Here is an 18,849-nt window from a genome sequence, read left to right as displayed (position 1 = left end):
ACAAATCTATTGGATTTTAATTTTATTATCCGATATCTTTATTATTAACGCCTTATTAATATTAACAAGCGATGATGCGGGTTTGCTACATGAAAGGAATGGGGGAGCAGTCCTGAAATGCGAGGAGGGTGGGGGCAATTCTAATCTCTGGGGGGAGTTGGTTCCAGAGGGCCGGGGCCGCCACAGAGAAGGTCCCGCCATCAGATTAACCCAGCTATGCCTGATTCAGCATTTCTAATGATAGAAACCTGCCCTCCGGTGGTCATGTCCGGTAGGGAGCAATCCCGAAAGGCAAGGACGGTGGGGGCAATTCTAATCTCTGGGGGGAGTTGGTTCCAGAGGGCCGGAGCCGCCACAGAGAAGATCCCGCCATCACATTAACCCTGCTATGCCTGATTCAGCATTGCTAATGATAGAAACCTGCCCTCCGGTGGTCACGTCCAGTATTTTGCGGAGGCAAAAAGAAATCTATTGGATTTTAATTTTATTATCCGATATCTTTATTATTAACGCCTTATTAATATTAACAAGCGATGATGCGGGTTTGCTACATCAAAGAAATGGGGGAGCAGTCCTGAAAGGCAAGGAGGGTGGGGGCAATTCTAATCTCTGGGGGAAGTTGGTTCCAGAGGGCCGGGGCCGCCACAGAGAAGGTCCCGCCATCACATTCACCCTGCTATACCTGATTCAGAATTGTTAATGATAGAAAACTGCCCTCCGGTGGTCACGTATTGCGGACACAAAAAGAAATCTACTTTTTAAATTGGATTTTAATTTTATTATCCTATATCTTTATTATTAATGCCTTATTAATATTAACAAGCCATGATGCGGTTCGCTACATCAAAGGAATGGGGGAGCAATCCTGAAAGGCAAGGAGGGTGGGGGCAATTCTAATCTCTGGGGGGAGTTGGTTCCAGAGGGCCGGGGCCGCCACAGAGAAGATCCCGCCATCACGTTCACCCTGCTATGCCTCATTCAGCATTGTTAATGATAGAAAACTGCCCTCCGGTGGTCACGTATTGCGGACACAAAAATAAATCTACTTTTTAAATTGAATTTTAATTTTATTATCCTACATCTTTATTATTAATGCCTTATTAATATTAAAAAGCCATGATGCGGTTCTCTACATCAAAGGAATGGGGGAGCAACCTTGAAAGGCAAGGAGGGTGGGGGCAATTCTAATCTCTGGGGGGAGTTGGTTCCAGAGGGCCGGGGCCACCACAGAGAAGGTCCCGCCATCACATTAACCCTGCTATGCCTGATTCAGCATTGTTAATTATAAAAAACTGCCCTCCGGTGGTCACGTCCGGTATTGCGGACGCAAAAAGAAATCTATTGGATTTAAATTTTATTATCCGATATCTTTATTATTAACGCCTTATTAATATTAACAAGCGATGATGCGGGTTTGCTACATCAAAGAAATGGGGGAGCAGTCCTGAAAGGCAAGGAGGGTGGGGGCAATTCTAATCTCTGGGCGGAGTTGGTTCCAGAGGGCTGGGGCCGCCACAGAGAAGGTCCCGCCATCACATTAACCCCGCTATGCCTGATTCAGCATTGCTAATGATAGAAACCTGCCCTCCGGTGGTCACGTCCGGTATTTTGCGGAGGCAAAAAGAAATCTATTGGATTTTAATTTTATTATCCGATATCTTTATTATTAACGCCTTATTAATATTAACAAGCGATGATGCGGGTTTGCTACATGAAAGGAATGGGGGAGCAGTCCTGAAAGGCAAGGAGAGTGGGGGCAATTCTAATCTCTGGGGGGAGTTGGTTCCACCGGGCCGGGGCCGCCACAGAGAAGGTCCCGCCATCACATTAACCCCGCTATGCCTGATTCAGCATTGTTAATGATAGAAACCTGCCCTCCGGTGGTCACGTCCGGTATTTTGCCTGAGGCAAAAAGAAATCTATTGGATTTTAATTTTATTATCCGATTTCTTTATTATTAACACCTTATTAATATTAACAAGCGATGATGCGGGTTTGCTACATCAAAGGAATGGGGGAGCAATCCTGAAAGGCAAGGAGGGTGGGGGCAATTCTAATCTCTGGGGGGAGTTGGTTCCAGAGGGCCGGGGCTGCCACAGAGAAGGTCCCGCCATCACATTAACCCCGCTCTGCCTGATTCAGCATTGTTAATGATGGAAACCTGCCCTCCGGTGGTCACGTCCGGTATTTTGCCTGAGGCAAAAGAAAATCTATTGAATTTTAATTTTATTATCCGATATCTTTATTATTAACACCTTATTAATATTAACAAGCGATGATGCGGGTTTGCTACATCAAAGGAATGGGGAAGCAATCCTGAAAGGCAAGGAGGGTGGGGGCAATTCTAATCTCTGGGGGGAGTTGGTTCCAGAGGGCCGGGGCCGCCACAGAGAAGGTCCCGCCATCACATTAACCCCCCTCTGCCTGATTCAGCATTGTTAATGATAGAAACCTGCCCTCCGGTGGTCACGTCCGGTATTTTGCCTGAGGCAAAAAGAAATCTATTGGATTTTAATTTTATTATCCGATATCTTTATTATTAACGCCTTATTAATATTAACAAGCGATGATGCGGGTTTCCTACATCAAAGGAATGGGGGAGCAATCCTGAAAGGCAAGGAGGGTAGGGGCAATTCTAATCTCTGGGGGGAGTTGGTTCCAGAGGGCCGGGGCTGCCACAGAGAAGGTCCCGCCATCACATTAACCCCCCTCTGCCTGATTCAGCATTGTTAATGATAGAAACCTGCCCTCCGGTGGTCACGTCCGGTATTTTGCGGAGGCAAAAAGAAATCTATTGAATTTTAATTTTATTATCCGATATCTTTATTATTAACACCTTATTATAATTAACAAGCGATGATGCGGGTTTGCTATATCAAAGGAATGGGGGAGCAATCCTGAAAGGCAAGGAGGGTGGGGGCAATTCTAATCTCTGGGGGGAGTTGGTTCCAGAGGGCCGGGGCTGCCACAGAGAAGGTCCCGCCATCACATTAACCCCGCTCTGCCTGATTCAGCATTGTTAATGATAGAAACCTGCCCTCCGGTGGTCACGTCCGGTATTTTGCCTGAGGCAAAAAGAAATCTATTGGATTTTAATTTTATTATCCGATATCTTTATTATTAACGCCTTATTAATATTAACAAGCGATGATGCGGGTTTCCTACATCAAAGGAATGGGGGAGCAATCCTGAAGGGCAAGGAGGGTGGGGGCAATTCTAATCTCTGGGGGGAGTTGGTTCCAGAGGGCCGGGGCTGCCACAGAGAAGGTCCCGCCATCACATTAACCCCCCTCTGCCTGATTCAGCATTATTAATGATAGAAACCTGCCCTCCGGTGGTCACGTCCGGTATTTTGCGGAGGCAAAAAGAAATCTATTGAATTTTAATTTTATTATCCGATATCTTTATTATTAACACCTTATTAATATTAACAAGCGATGATGCGGGTTTGCTACATCAAAGGAATGGGGGAGCAATCCTGAAAGGCAAGGAGGGTGGGGGCAATTCTAATATCTGGGGGGAGTTGGTTCCAGAGGGCCGGGGCCGCCACAGAGAAGGTCCCGCCATCACATTAACCCCCCTCTGCCTGATTCAGCATTGTTAGTGATAGAAACCTGCCCTCCGGTGGTCACGTCCGGTATTTTGCCTGAGGCAAAAAGAAATCTATTGAATTTTAATTTTATTATCCGATATCTTTATTATTAACACCTTATTAATATTAACAAGCGATGATGCGGGTTTGCTACATCAAAGGAATGGGGAAGCAATCCTGAAAGGCAAGGAGGGTGGGGGCAATTCTAATATCTGGGGGGAGTTGGTTCCAGAGGGCCGGGGCCGCCACAGAGAAGGTCCCGCCATCACATTAACCCCCCTCTGCCTGATTCAGCATTGTTAATGATAGAAACCTGCCCTCCGGTGGTCACGTCCGGTATTTTGCCTGAGGCAAAAAGAAATCTATTGGATTTTAATTTTATTATCCGATATCTTTATTATTAACGCCTTATTAATATTAACAAGCGATGATGCGGGTTTCCTACATCAAAGGAATGGGGGAGCAATCCTGAAAGGCAAGGAGGGTGGGGGCAATTCTAATCTCTGGGGGGAGTTGGTTCCAGAGGGCCGGGGCTGCCACAGAGAAGGTCCCGCCATCACATTAACCCCCCTCTGCCTGATTCAGCATTATTAATGATAGAAACCTGCATTCCGGTGGTCACATCCGGTATTTTGCGGAGGCAAAAAGAAATCTATTGGATTTTAATTTTATTATCCGATATCTTTATTATTAACGCCTTATTAATATTAACAAGCGATGATGCGGGTTTGCTACATCAAAGGAATGGGGGAGCAGTCCTGAAAGGCGAGGAGGGTGGGGGCAATTCTAATCTCTGGGGGGAGTTGGTTCCAGAGGGCCGGGGCCGCCACAGAGAAGGTCCCGCCATCACATTAACCCCGCTATGCCTGATTCAGCATTGTTAATGATAGGAACCTGCCCTCCGGTGGTCACCTCCGGTATTTTGCGCAGGCAAAAAGAAATCTATTGGATTTTAATTTTATTATCCGATATCTTTATTATTAACACACACACCCCACCACATCTCGATAGTGGAAAGAAGCAAATTCTTCATCGGCTGGGTTGAAGCTCTTTCTCTGGCTCCGTCGTAGCGGCGTGGGCTCGTTCCGTTTGCGCTGAATCCCTGAAACACGCTTCTAACGCCTTCTGAGGAAGACTCTGGACAAATGCCTTTTATCCTCATTTTAGAAAAAAAGAAACGGAAAACAAACGTTATTCTTTTGCTTTTCCTACGTCAGGAGAACCACGGTGGCCTTCTCCTCTGCCTACCCCCGGGGACGGCCGATGGATGTGGGGTCAGCTGATGGATGTGGGGTCTTTCTGGTCTGCTGTGACTTCAGAGGCCGCTATCTATGACGACGGACCGAGTGGCACCTGTTAAGAAATGTTATAGAAAACACCCGCTCCTTGCCTTTAACGGCCCAGCTCTCCCCGTGCCTCGCAAAGGACGGGATGGTCATCTTGCCCGCGACACGCTAGGCGGGCTGATGTAACGTCGCCTCGGTAGGATTCCGCCTGCATCCCTCGAGTGGCCGGGTTACAGAATTTGGGAGAAAAGAGTGTTATATGGTATTGGAACCGCCCTGTGCTTTAAAGTGAGTCTTGAATATTGGTAAGAATCAGTAGACGAGCGGCTATATAGAAACGACTTTATTCCGTTACAATGACAAAATGCGCAACAAGAAAAAACCCAATGGCGCGGAGAAAATCTCTGGGAGGCTGTGCTCTCCTGGCTCTCGAATATCCGCTCTCCCCGGCTGTGACCGATCAAACGGTCCGGCTCTCCGCCTGGCGATTGACCGGTTCGTGCTAGGACGGGATGCCCCTCCCCGCCTGGCAGCTTTAACTCTTGAAGGATTCCTTCTCTCCCTGCGTTGCCACCCCCGGGCCTCCTGTTGCCCTAGGAATGTTATTAAGGAGTTTAATAATAAATATACAGAATAATAAACTTAACATGCTTTAAGAGGGTTGATTCCTTTTTCTCTCCCGTATTCCTTTTTTGACAATAGAATGGCAGTGTCTTCTGTCCCTTGGCCATATTCTGTCCCTTGGCCTCAATATTAAATCCTGAAACCGAAAACTCTGCCCTTCTGTGGTCAAACAGATATTGCAGCCACACAAAGGAATCGACCTTTTTAATCGGATTTTAAAGTTATCCTGTATATTTTTAAAGTATTATCAATTTTAATAGGTTAATGGGAGGCGCGAGCCTTGAAACAAGTTAAAGCCTATGATGCCTATTAATACTAATGATGTTTTAATAATAAAGGATAATCGCTCTTCACACAAAAATAACACAAAACCTACACAACTGACTCTTACATAAGGTGACCAGATTTTAACATTGGTAAAGCGGGACACCATTGACTGCTCGGAGGGGGTCTGTGTGTGTGTGTGAGTCTATGAAATAAATAAATTAGTTACCGAAATTATCTGAGACGTGTATATGTCCTGGAAGAGAACCAGCCAGTACTTTTCTCTCCGCTGGGTCAATGAATTTTGATCTTACTACGTGATTTATGCAATTAATATCAATATTGGGTTTAGAACCTGTTTTTTTCTTTTATATATTATTTATTATTATTATTATTATTATTATTATTATTATTATAATATTTGTATTCTGCCCTTCTGCGAAGACTCAGAGAATTATTTAGTGAAAGGCACTGAAGAAAGTGATAATTTTCTCTCGGTGGGGGTCAATGAATTTTGATGTTGTGATTTATGCAATTAATATCAATATTGGGTTTGGGACCTGGTTTTTTCTTTTATATATCATAAATAGGATGCAATACAACAGGGGTAGGAATATTCAATCTATGATTAAGCAATTCTTAATTTAATATCTATAGAGACAGAAATAATTTAAGTGTGAGGTCTAAATAGAATATTTACCACTAGCTCTACTGATTTTAGGGAGGAAGACATCCAACAACAGCACTAAAAATGAAAAGGCACAAGAAATAACCTTTTCCCACAGCTCTCCACCAGCGGTTCACACGCTCTGCAGGGGTCCTTCAGCTCCCACCGCCGGTCAATTGCAGAGACATCGGCCAAGCTGCTCCGGCGCTGCTCTTAAACGTCATCAAACAGCGTTCCTCACAGCTGAGAGGGAATGGAGAAGAGGGCGGGGTTTCCAAAGGGGGGACAGGAAACTGAAATGAGGTGAGCAATGCTGCCAAAGGAAGTTGGTGAGGGATGCCAGGAGAAGAGCACACATGAAGTCAGAGTTGGTAAGGGATGCCAGGAGAAGGGCACACAGGAAGTCGGCCATGCTTAGAAGGGCGATGCCAAAGGAAGTTGGTGGAGGATGCCAGAACAAGCGCACACACGAAGTCAGAGTTGGTCAGGGATGCCAGGAGAAGGGCACACAGGAAGTCGGCCATGCTTAGAAGGGCGATGCCAAAGGAAGTTGGTAAGGGAATGCCAGAAGGGCACAAAGGAACTGCGGGCTTCCCCCCCCCTCGCTATCCCTATTTGAGCCTTAATGATAGAAAACTGCCGTCCTGTGGTCAAATTCGGTATTGCAGCCACAGAAATAAATGCACTTTTTCAATTGGATTTTAAAGTTATTATCCTGTATCTTTATTATCAATGCCATATTAATATTAACAGGCGATGATGCATTTTGATAAATCAAAGGAATTGGGAATAATCCTGTAAAAGCCTGAAACCCAGTTAAGAAGGGCTGTGATGGCCTAAATATGAATCATAGGTTTTTAAGAAAGAAGTTGGCAGCCATGCAGACAATTATTGTTATTTGTAGTAGTAGTAGTAATATTACTCTTATTATTATTATCAACATCATCATCATCATATTATTATTATTATTATTATTATTATTGTTATTATTATATTTGTGTTCTGCCCTTCTACGAAGACTCAGAGATTTACTTAGTGAAAGGCACTGAACAAAGTGACTTTTTTGTGGCATTCCCATGGTCACGTGTTCAAAATTGCGATGCTTGGCAACTAGCATGAGCAACTAACATACTCATAGAAACATAGAACTCTGACGGCAGAAAAAGACCCCATGGTCCATCTAGTCTGCCCTTATACTATTTTCTGTATTTTATCTTAGGATGGATATATATTTATCCCAGGCGTGTTTACATTCAGTTACTGTGGATTTATCTACCACGTCTGCTGGAAGTTTGTTCCAAGGATCTACTACTCTTTCAGTAAAATAATATTTTCTCATGTTGCTTTTGATCTTACCCCCAACTACCTTCAGATGGTGTCCCTTTGTTCTTGTGTTCACTTTCCTATTAAAAACACTTCCCTCCTGAACCTTGTTTAACCCTTTAACGTATTTAAATGTTTCGATCCTGTCCCCCCTTTTCCTTCTGTCCTCCAGACTATACAGATTGAGTTCGTGAAGTCTTTCCTGATACGTTTTATGCTTAAGGCCTTCCACCGTTCTTGTAGCCCGTCTTTGGACCCGTTCAATTTTGTCAATATCTTTTTGTAATTTCGTGCTATCTCCCCCCTACCGGTCTTCCGGAAACCCGTTAAGATCTGACTTTTCTGGCAGGTCTGGAATAGCATTGACCTTGGGGTGTGTATGGTTCTTTTAAAGACGTTACATTATTCTCATTGTATGACTGATATGTCCCGTCAACAAAACAATGTCGTTTGGCGGGCCCCAAGGGAAGAACCTTCTCTGTGGTGGCCCCGGCCCTCTGGAACCAACTCCCCCCAGAGATTAGAATTGCCCCCACCCTCCTCGCCTTTCGTAAGCTCCTTAAAAGCCACCTCTGCCGTCAGGCGTGGGGGAACTGAGATATTCTTTCCCCCTTGGCCTTTACAATTTATGCATGGTATCTTTGTTTGTATGTATGTTTGGTTTTACAAATAAGGGTTTTTTAATTGTTTTAGTATTAGTTTTTAGTATTGGTTTTACGTGATGTTTTGTACTATTGTTGTTAGCCGCCCCGACTCTAGGGAGAGGGGCGGCATACAAATGCAATCAATCAATCAATCAACCAATAAATAAATAATGTCATTTTCATTTAATACTGTTCTACTTACACCACGTTAGCCTCTCTGAATCCGCTTTGGAATGAGCGGCGTATAAATACGATCGATCCACGCATTCCTGCATCGATAAATAAATACAATAAACACTAACCTTTCCCCAAAGATGCAAAAAGGGAATTCTGCATCTATTACTTATGCGTAACTACGCCGGAGACCTGTTCCCCGAATTTGGGAGAGAAAACCTGGACCTTTACTTTTCCCGGGGGCTTCTCGCCCTTGGAAAAATACAAAGAGCTCTTCGAAATAAATAAAAGAAACTTGCCTTGACTAAAAACAAAGCGTATTTATCGCAAAGAAATAATAATAACGGTTGACAAAGTGAGATGGATCTTTTAGCTTCGCTGAGCTTTCAGCCAAAAGCCATTCCTGAAAGCCGTCTCCTTTCTGTTCTCTGCTCCCCCCCACCACATCTCGATAGTGGAAAGAAGCAAATTCTTCATCGGCTGGGTTGAAGCTCTTTCTCTGGCTCCTTCGTAGCGGCGTGGGCTCGCTCCGTTTGCGCTGAATCCCTGAAACACGCTTCTAACGCCTTCTGAGGAAGACTCTGGACAAATGCCTTTTATCCTCATTTTAGAAAAACAGAAACGGAAAACAAACGTTATTCTTTTACTTTTCCTACGTCAGGACAACCACGGTGGCCTTCTCCTCTGCCTACCCCCGGGGACGGCCGATGGATGTGGGGTCAGCTGATGGATGTGGGGTCTTTCTGGTCTGCTATGACTTCAGAGGCCACTATCTATGACGACGGACAGAGTGGCACCTGTTAAGAAATGTTATAGAAAACACCCGCTCCTTGCCTTTAAAGGCCCAGCTCTCCCCGTGCCCCGCAAAGGACGGGATGGTCATCTTGCCGGCGACGCGCTAGGCGGGCTGATGTAACGTCGCCTCGGTAGGATTCCACCTGCATCCCTCGAGTGGCCGGGTTCCAGAATTTGGGAGAAAAGAGTGTTATATGGTATTGGAACCGCCCTGTGCTTTAAAGTGAGTCTTGAATATTGGTAAGAATCAGTAGACGAGCGGCTATATAGAAACGACTTTATTCCGTTACAATGAGAAAATGTGCAACAAGAAAAAACCCAATGGCGCGGTGAAAATTTCTGGGAGGCTGTGCTCTCCTGGCTCTCGAATATCCGCTCTCCCCGGCTGTGACCGATCAAACGGTCCGGCTCACCGCCTGGCGATTGACCGGTTGGTGCTAGGACGGGATGCCCCTCCCCGCCTGGCAGCTTTAACTCTTGAAGGATTCCTTCTCCCCTTCGTTGCCACCCCCGGGCCTCCTGTTGCCCTAGGAATGTTATTAAGGAGTTTAATAATAAATATACAGAATAATAAACTTAAAATGCGTTAAGAGGGTTGATTCCTTTTTCTCTCCCGTATTCCTTTTTTGACAATAGAATGGCAGAGTCTTCTGTCCCTTGGCGATATTCTGTCCCTTGGCCTCAATATTAAATCCTGAAACCGAAAACTCTGCCCTTCTGTGGTCAAAACAGATATTGCAGCCACACAAAGGAATCGACTTTTTTAATCGGATTTTAAAGTTATCCTGTATACAGTATTTTTAAAGTATTATCAATTTTAATAGGTTAATAGGAAGCGCAAGCCTTGAAACAAGTTAAAGCCTATGATGCCTATTAATACAAATGATGTTTTAATAATAAAGGATAATCGCTCTTCACACAAAAATAACACAAAACCTACACAACTGACTCTTACATAAGGTGACCAGATTTTAACATTGGTAAAGCGGGACTCCGTTGACTGCCGAGGGGGTGTCTGTGTGTGTGTGTGAGTCTATGAAATAAATAAATTAGTTACCGAAATTATCTGAGACGTGTATATGTCGTGGAAGAGAACCAGCCGGTACTTTTCTCTCCGCTGGGTCAATGAATTTTGATCTTACTACGTGATTTATGCAATTAATATCAATATTGGGTTTAGAACCTGTTTTTTTCTTTTATATATTATTATTATTATTATTATTATTATTATTATTATAATAATATTTGTATTCTGCCCTTCTCTGAAGACTCAGAGAATTATTTAGTGAAAGGCACTGAAGAAAGTGATAATTTTCTCTCGGTTGGGGTCAATGAATTTTGATCTTACTACGTGATTTATGCAATTAATATCAATATTGGGTTTAGAACCTGTTTTTTTCTTTTATATATTATTATTATTATTATTATTATTATTATATTTGTATTCTGCCCTTCTCCGAAGACTCAGAGAATTATTTAGTGAAAGGCACTGAAGAAAGTGATAATTTTCTCTCGGTTGGGGTCAATGAATTTTGATGTTACTACGTGATTTATGCAATTAATATCAATATTGGGTTTAGAACCTGTTTTTTTCTTTTATATATTATTATTACTATTATTATATTTGTATTCTGCCCTTCTCCGAAGACTCAGAGAATTATGTAGTGAAAGACACTGAAGAAAGTGATAATTTTCTCTCGGTTGGGGTCAATGAATTTTGATCTTACTACGTGATTTATGCAATTAATATCATTATTGGGTTTGGGACCTGGTTTTTTTCTTTTATATATCATAAATAGGATGCAATAGAACATGGGTAGGATTTTTCAATCTATGATTAAGCAATTCTTAATTTAATATCTATAGAGACAGAAATAATTTAAGTGTGAGGTCTAAATAGAATATTTACCACTAGCTATACTGATTTTAGGGAGGAAGACATCCAACAACAGCACTAAAAATGAAAAGGCACAAGAAATAACCTTTTCCCACAGCTCTCCACCGGTGGTTCACACGCTCTGCAGGGGTCCTTCAGCTCCCAAGGCCGGTCAATTGCAGAGACATCGGCCAAGCTGCTCCGGCGCTGCTCTTAAACGTCATCAACCAGCCTTCCTCACAGCTGAGAGGGAATGGAGAAGAGGGCGGGGTTTCCAAAGGGGGGGCAGGAAACTGACAGGAGGTGAGCAATGCTGCCAAAGGAAGTTGGTGAGGGATGCCAGGAGAAGAGCACACATGAAGTCAGAGTTGGTAAGGGATGCCAGGAGAAGGGCACACAGGAAGTCGGCCATGCTTAGAAGGGCGATGCCAAAGGAAGTTGGTGGAGGATGCCAGAACAAGCGCACACACAAAGTCAGAGTTGGTCAGGGATGCCAGGAGAAGGGCACACAGGAAGTCGGCCATGCTTAGAAGGGCGATGCCAAAGGAAGTTGGTAAGGGAATGCCAGAAGGGCACAAAGGAACTGCGGGCTTCCCCCCACCCTCGCTATCCCTATTTGAGCCTTAATGATAGAAAACTGCCGTCCTGTGGTCAAATTCGGTATTGCAGCCACAGAAAGAAATACTGTACACTTTTTCAATTGGATTTTAACGTTATTATCCTGTATATTTATTATCAATGCCATATTAATATTAACAGGCGATGATGCATTTTGATAAATCAAAGGAATTGGGAATAATCCTGTAAAAGCCTGAAACCCAGTTAAGAAGGGCTGTGATGGCCTAAATATGAATCATAAGTTTTTAAGAAAGAAGTTGGCAGCCATGCAGACAATTATTATTGTTATTTGTAGTAGTAGTAGTAGTAGTATTACTCTTATTATTATTATCAACAACATCATCATTATTTATTATTATTATTATTATTATTTTTGTGTTCTGCCCTTCTACGAAGACTCAGACAATTACTTAGTGAAAGGCACTGAACAAAGTGATTTTTTTATGGCATTCCCATGGTCACGTGTTCAAAATTGCGATGCTTGGCAACTAGCATGAGCAACTAACATGCTCATAGAAACATAGAAGTCTGACGGCAGAAAAAGACCCCATGGTCCATCTAGTCTGCCCTTATACTATTTTCTATATTTTATCTTAGGATGGATATATGTTTATCCCAGGCATGTTTAAATTCAGTTACTGTGGATTTATCTACCACGTCTGCTGGAAGTTTGTTCCAAGGATCTACTACTCTTTCAGTAAAATAATATTTTCTCATGTTGCTTTTGATCTTACCCCCAACTAACTTCAGATTGTGTCCCCTTGTTCTTGTGTTCACTTTCCTATTAAAAACGCTTCCCTCCTGAACCTTGTTTAACCCTTTAACATATTTAAATGTTTCGATCCTGTCCCCCCTTTTCCTAAATTATCTGAGACGAGGAGAGCGTGTATATGTCGTGGAAGAGAACCAGCCGTACCGCTGGGTCAATGAATTTTGATCTTACTACGTGATTTATGCAATTAATATCAATATTGGGTTTAAAACCTGTTTTTTCTTTTATATATTATTATTATTATTATTATTATTATTATTATTATTATTATTATATTTGTATTCTGCCCTTCTCCAAAGACTCAGAGAATTATTTAGTGAAAGACACTGAAGAAAGTGGTAATTTTCTCTCGGTTGGGGTCAATGAATTTTGATCTTACTACGTGATTTATGCAATTAATATCAATATTGGGCTTGGGACCTGGTTTTTTCTTTTATATATCATAAATAGGATGCAATGGAACAGGGGTAGGATTATTCAATCTATGATTAAGTAATTCTTAATTTAATATCTATAGAGACAGAAATAATGTAAGTGTGAGGTCTAAATAGAATATTTACCACTAGCTCTACTGATTTTAGGGAGGAAGACATCCAACAACAGCACTAAAAATGAAAAGGCACAAGAAATAACCTTTTCCCACAGCTCTCCGTCGACACTTCACACGCTCTGCAGGGGTCCTTCAGCTCCCACGGCCGGTCACTTGCAGAGACATCGGCCAAGCTGCTCCGGCGCTGCTCTTAAACGTCATCAACCAGCCTTCCTCACAGCTGAGAGGGAATGGAGAAGAGGGCGGGGTTTCCAAAGGGGGGATAGGAAACTGACAGGAGGTGAGCAATGCTGCCAAAGGAAGTTGGTGGGGGATGTCAGGAGAAGCGCACACCTGAAGTCAGAATTGGTAAGGGATGCCAGGAGAAGGGCACACAGGAAGTCGGCCATGCTTAGAAGGGCGATGCCAAAGGAAGTTGGTGGGGGATGCCAGAACAAGCGCACACGAAGTCAGAGTTGGTCAGGGATGCCAAGAGAAAAGCACACAGGAAGTCGGCTATGCTTAGAAGGGCGATGCCAAAGGAAGTTGGTAAGGGATGCCAAGAAAAGGACACACAGGAAGTCGGCCATGCTTAGAAGGTCACTTCAAAGGAAGTTGGCGAGGGAATGCCAGAAGGGCACAAAGGAACTGCGGGCTTCCCCCCCCCCCCCGCTATCCCTATTTGAGCCTTAATGATAGAAAACTGCCGTCCTGTGGTCAAATTCGGTATTGCAGCCACAGAAAGAAATACACTTTTTCAATTGGATTTTAACGTTATTATCCTGTATCATTATTATCAATGCCATATTAACAGGCGATGATGCATTTTGTTAAATCAAAGGAATTGGGAATAATCCTGCAAAAGCCTTAAACCCAGTTAAGAAGGGCTGTGATGGCCTGAATATGAATCATAAGTTTTTAAGAAAGAAGTCGGCAGCCATGCAGACAATTATTATAGTTATTTGTAGTAGTAGTAGTAGTATTACTCTTATTATTATCAACATCATCATCATTTATTATTATTATTATTATTATTATTATTATTATTATTATTATTATTATTATTATTATTATTATTATATTTGTGTTCTGCCCTTCTACGAAGACTCAGAGAATTACTTAGTGAAAGGCACTGAACAAAGTGATTTTTTTATGGCATTCCCATGGTCACGTGATCAAAATTGCGATGCTTGGCAACTAGCATGAGCAACTAACATGCTCACGTGTCCCCTTTTAGGTCTTGTCTATTGGGAAAAATGTGGAGCTCAATTGTCATAAGTCGAAGACTTAACAGTGGTGGGATTCAGCCGCTTCTCTCAGGATAGCACGAACGGCTGTGGGCTCTGCCCACCCATCCCGACGTCATGCGCACACTCGCTTTTGTGAACCGGTAGGGAAGGGAATCCCACTTCTGGAGGACTAGCTGCGTGTTGGACACGAAAACCGCCAGGGGTTTGTGAAGGTACTACAAAAATGACAACTTTATAATATAATATAAAACAGGATGTTGGCTAAGTCCCCAGCTCTACCGTTTCCCTAATGAAGAAAGTCCGCACCCGCCTCTCTCCTAGCAGAATGAAATATTAAAAAGACAAAACGTTGATGGAAGGCGAATCTCCCCACGGAGATAGAAACAGAGAAACGTAGAAGTGTGAAGGCAGAAAAAGACCTCGTGGCCCATCTACTCTGCCCTTATACTATTTTCTGTATTTTATCTTAGGATGGATACATGTTTATCCCAGGCATGTTTAAATTCAGTTACTCTGTATTTATCTACCACGTCTGCTGGAAGTTTGTTCCAAGGATCTACTACTCTTTCAGTGAAATAATATTTTCTCACGTTGCTTTTGATCTTTCCCCCAACTAACTTCAGATAGTGTCCCCTTGTTCTTGGCTTCGCTTTCCTATTAAAAACGCTTCCCTCCTGAACCTTGTTTAACCCTTTAACGTATTTAAATGTTTCGATCCTGTCCCCCCTTTTCCTTCTGTCCTCCAGACTATACAGATTGAGTTCGTGTAGTCTTTCCTGATACGTTTTATGCTTAAGACCTTCCACCGTTCTATTACCCCGTCTTTGGACCCGTTCAATTTTGTCAATATCTTTTTGTAATTTCGTGCTATCTACCCCCTACCGGTCTTCCGGACACCCGTTAAGATCTGACTTTTCTGGTAGGTCTGGAATAGCATTGACCCTGGGGTGTGTATGGTTCTTTTAAAGACGTTACATTATTCTTATTGTATGACTGATATGTCCCGTCAACAAAACAATGTCGTTTGGCGTGCCCCAGGGGAAGAGCCTTCTCTGTGGTGGCCCCGGCCTGCTGGAACCAACTCCCCCCGGAGATTAGAATTGCCCCCACCCTCCTCGCCTTTCGTAAGCTCCTTAAAACCCACCTCTGCCGTCAGGCGCGGGGGAACTGAGATATTCTTTCCCCCTTGGCCTTTACAATTTATGCATGGTATCTTTGTTTGTATGTATGTTTGGTTTTACAAATAAGGGTTTTTTAATTGTTTTAGTATTAGTTTTTAGTATTGGATTTACGTGATGTTTTGTACTATTGTTGTTAGCCGCCCCGAGTCTACGGAGACGGGCGCCATACAAATGCAATCAATCAATCAACCAATAAATAAATAATGTCATTTTCATTTAATATTGTTCTATTTATACCACGTTAGCCTCTCTGAATCCGCTTTGGAATGAGCGGCGTATAAATACGATCGATCCTCGCATTCCTGCATCGATAAATAAATAAAAAAAACACTAACCTTTCCCCAAAGTTGCAAAAAGATAATTCTTCCTCTATTACTTATGCGTAACTATGCCGGAGACCTGTTCCCCGAATTTGGGAGAGAAAACCTGGACCTTTACTTTTCCCGGGGGCTTCTCGCCCTTGGAAAAATACAAAGAGCTCTTCGAAATAAATAAAAGAAAATTGCATTGACTAAAAACAAAGCGTATTTATTGCAAAGAAATAATAATAACGGTTTACAAAGTGAGATGGATCTTTTAGCTTCGCTGAGCTTTCAGCCAAAAGCCATTCCTGAAAGCCGTCTCCTTTCTGTTCTCTGCTCCCCCCCACCACATCTCGACAGTGGAAAGAAGCAAATTCTTCATCGGCTGGGTTGAAGCTCTTTCTCTGTCTCCTTCGTAGCGGCGTGGGCTCGCTCCGTTTGCGCTGAATCCCTGAAACACACTTCTAACGCCTTCTGAGGAAGACTCTGGACAAATGCCTTTTATCCTCATTTTAGAAAAAAAGAAACGGAAAACAAACGTTATTCTTCTACCTTTCCTGCATCAGGGGAACCACGGTGGCCTTCTCCTCTGCCTACCCCCGGGGACGGCCGATGGATGTGGGCTCAGCTGATGGATGTGGGGTCTTTCTGGTCTGCTATGACTTCAGAGGCCGCTATCTATGACGACGGAACGAGTGGAACCTGTTAAGAAATGTTATAGAAAACACCCGCTCCTTGCCTTTAAAGGCCCAGCTCTCCCCGTGCCCCGCAAAGGACGGGATGGTCATCTTGCCGGCGACGCGCTAGGTGGGCTGATGTAACGTCGCCTCGGTAGGATTCCGCCTGCATCCCTCGAGTGGCCGGGTTCCAGAATTTGGGAGAAAAGAGTGTTATATGGTATTGGAACCACCCTGTGCTTTAAAGTGAGTCTTGAATATTGGTAAGAATCAGTAGACGAGCGGCTATATAGAAACGACTTTATTCCGTTACAATGACAAAATGCGCAACAAGAAAAAACCCAATGGCGCGGTGAAAATCTCTGGGAGGCTGTGCTCTCCTGGCTCTCGAATATCCGCTCTCCCCGGCTGTGACCGATCAAACGGTCCGGCTCTCCGCCTGGCGATTGACCGGTTCGTGCTAGGACGGGATGCCCCTCCCCGCCTGGCAGCTTTAACTCTTGAAGGATTCCTTCTCTCCCTGCGTTGCCACCCCCGGGCCTCCTGTTGCCCTAGGAATGTTATTAAGGAGTTTAATAATAAATATACAGAATAATAAACTTAAAATGCGTTAAGAGGGTTGATTCCTTTTTATCTCCCATATTCCTTTTTTGACAATAGAATGGCAGAGTCTTCTGTCCCTTGGCGATATTCTGTCCCTTGGCCTCAATATTAAATCCTGAAACCGAAAGCTCTGCCCTTCTGTGGTCAAAACAGATATTGCAGCCACACAAAGGAATCGACCTTTTTAATCGGATTTTAAAGTTATCCTGTATATTTTTAAAGTATTATCAATTTTAATAGGTTAATGGGAGGCGCAAGCCTTGAAACAAGTTAAAGCCTATGATGCCTATTAATACTAATGATGTTTTAATAATAAAGGATAATCGCTCTTCACACAAAAATAACACAAAACCTACACAACTGACTCTTACATAAGGTGACCAGATTTTAACATTGGTAAAGCGGGACACCGTTGACTGCCGGGGGGGTGTCTGTGTGTGTGTGTGAGTCTATGAAATAAATAAATTAGTTACCGAAATTATCTGAGACGTGTAATATGTCGTGGAAGAGAAACAGCGGGTACTTTTCTCTCCGCTGGGTCAATGAATTTTGATGTTACTACGTGATTTATGCAATTAATATCAATATTGGGTTTAGAACCTGTTTTTTTCTTTTATATATTATTATTATTATTATTATTATTATTATTATTATTATTATTATTATATTTGTATTCTGCCCTTCTCCGAAGACTCAGAGAATTATTTAGTGAAAGGCACTGAAGAAATTGATAATTTTCTCTCGGTTGGGGTCAATGAATTTTGATCTTACTACGTGATTTATGCAATTAATATCAATATTTGGTTTGGGACCTGGTTTTTTCTTTTATATATCATAAATACGATGCAATACAACAGGGGTAGGAATATTCAATCTATGATTAAGCAATTCTTAATTTAATATCTATAGAGACAGAAATAATTTAAGTGTGAGGTCTAAATAGAATATTTACCACTAGCTCTACTGATTTTAGGGAGGAAGACATCCAACAACAGCACTAAAAATGAAAAGGCACAAGAAATAACCTTTCCCCACAGCTCTCCACCGGCGGTTCACGCGCTCTGCAGGGGTCCTTCAGCTCCCACGGTCGGTCAATTGCAGAGACATCGGCCAAGCTGCTCCGGCGCTGCTCTTAAACGTCATCAACCAGCCTTCCTCACAGCTGAGAGGGAATGGAGAAGAGGGCGGGGTTTCCAAAGGGGGGGGGCAGGAAACTGACAGGAGGTGAGCAATGCTGCCAAAGGAAGTTGGTGAGGGATGCCAGGAGAAGAGCACACATGAAGTCAGAGTTGGTAAGGGATGCCAGGAGAAGGGCACACAGGAAGTCGGCCATGCTTAGAAGGGCGATGCCAAAGGAAGTTGGTGGAGGGTGCCAGAACAAGCGCACACACGAAGTCAGAGTTGGTCAGGGATGCCAGGAGAAGGGCACACAGGAAGTCGGCCATGCTTACAAGGGCGATGCCAAAGGAAGTTGGTAAGGGAATGCCAGAAGGGCACAAAGGAACTGCGGGCTTCCCCCCACCCTCGCTATCCCTATTTGAGCCTTAATGATAGAAAACTGCCGTCCTGTGGTCAAATTCGGTATTGCAGCCACAGAAAGAAATACTGTACACTTTTTCAATTGGATTTTAACGTTATTATCCTGTATCGTTATTATCAATGCCATATTAAT

At 43.2% G+C, this 18,849-nt stretch overlaps 2 long non-coding RNA genes across 3 annotated transcripts; both read right to left on the bottom strand.

Annotated features, from left to right (window-relative positions):
- Window positions 1–4,542: 4,542 nt before the first annotated feature.
- LOC139172449 (uncharacterized) lies at window positions 4,543–6,676 on the bottom strand. Its single transcript, XR_011559876.1, has 2 exons — window positions 6,540–6,676; window positions 4,543–5,471 (listed from the first exon to the last, which is right to left on the bottom strand). It is a non-coding gene; the product is annotated as an uncharacterized lncRNA (long non-coding RNA).
- Window positions 6,677–16,102: 9,426 nt separating this feature from the next.
- Window positions 16,103–18,335, bottom strand: LOC139171821 (uncharacterized). Of its 2 annotated transcripts, none has more exons than XR_011559807.1 (2): window positions 18,203–18,335; window positions 16,103–17,125 (listed from the first exon to the last, which is right to left on the bottom strand). It is a non-coding gene; the product is annotated as an uncharacterized lncRNA (long non-coding RNA). The 2 variants fall into 2 exon arrangements; XR_011559808.1 differs by having other exon boundaries at window positions 16,103–16,599.
- Between the last annotated feature and the right edge of the window lie 514 nt (window positions 18,336–18,849).

Source organism: Erythrolamprus reginae, chromosome 9, assembly GCF_031021105.1.
Source record: "Erythrolamprus reginae isolate rEryReg1 chromosome 9, rEryReg1.hap1, whole genome shotgun sequence".
NCBI lineage: Eukaryota > Metazoa > Chordata > Lepidosauria > Squamata > Dipsadidae > Erythrolamprus > Erythrolamprus reginae.
The sequence above is the reverse complement of the archived record's forward strand: the minus strand, read 5'-3'. Positions and strand labels throughout refer to the sequence as shown.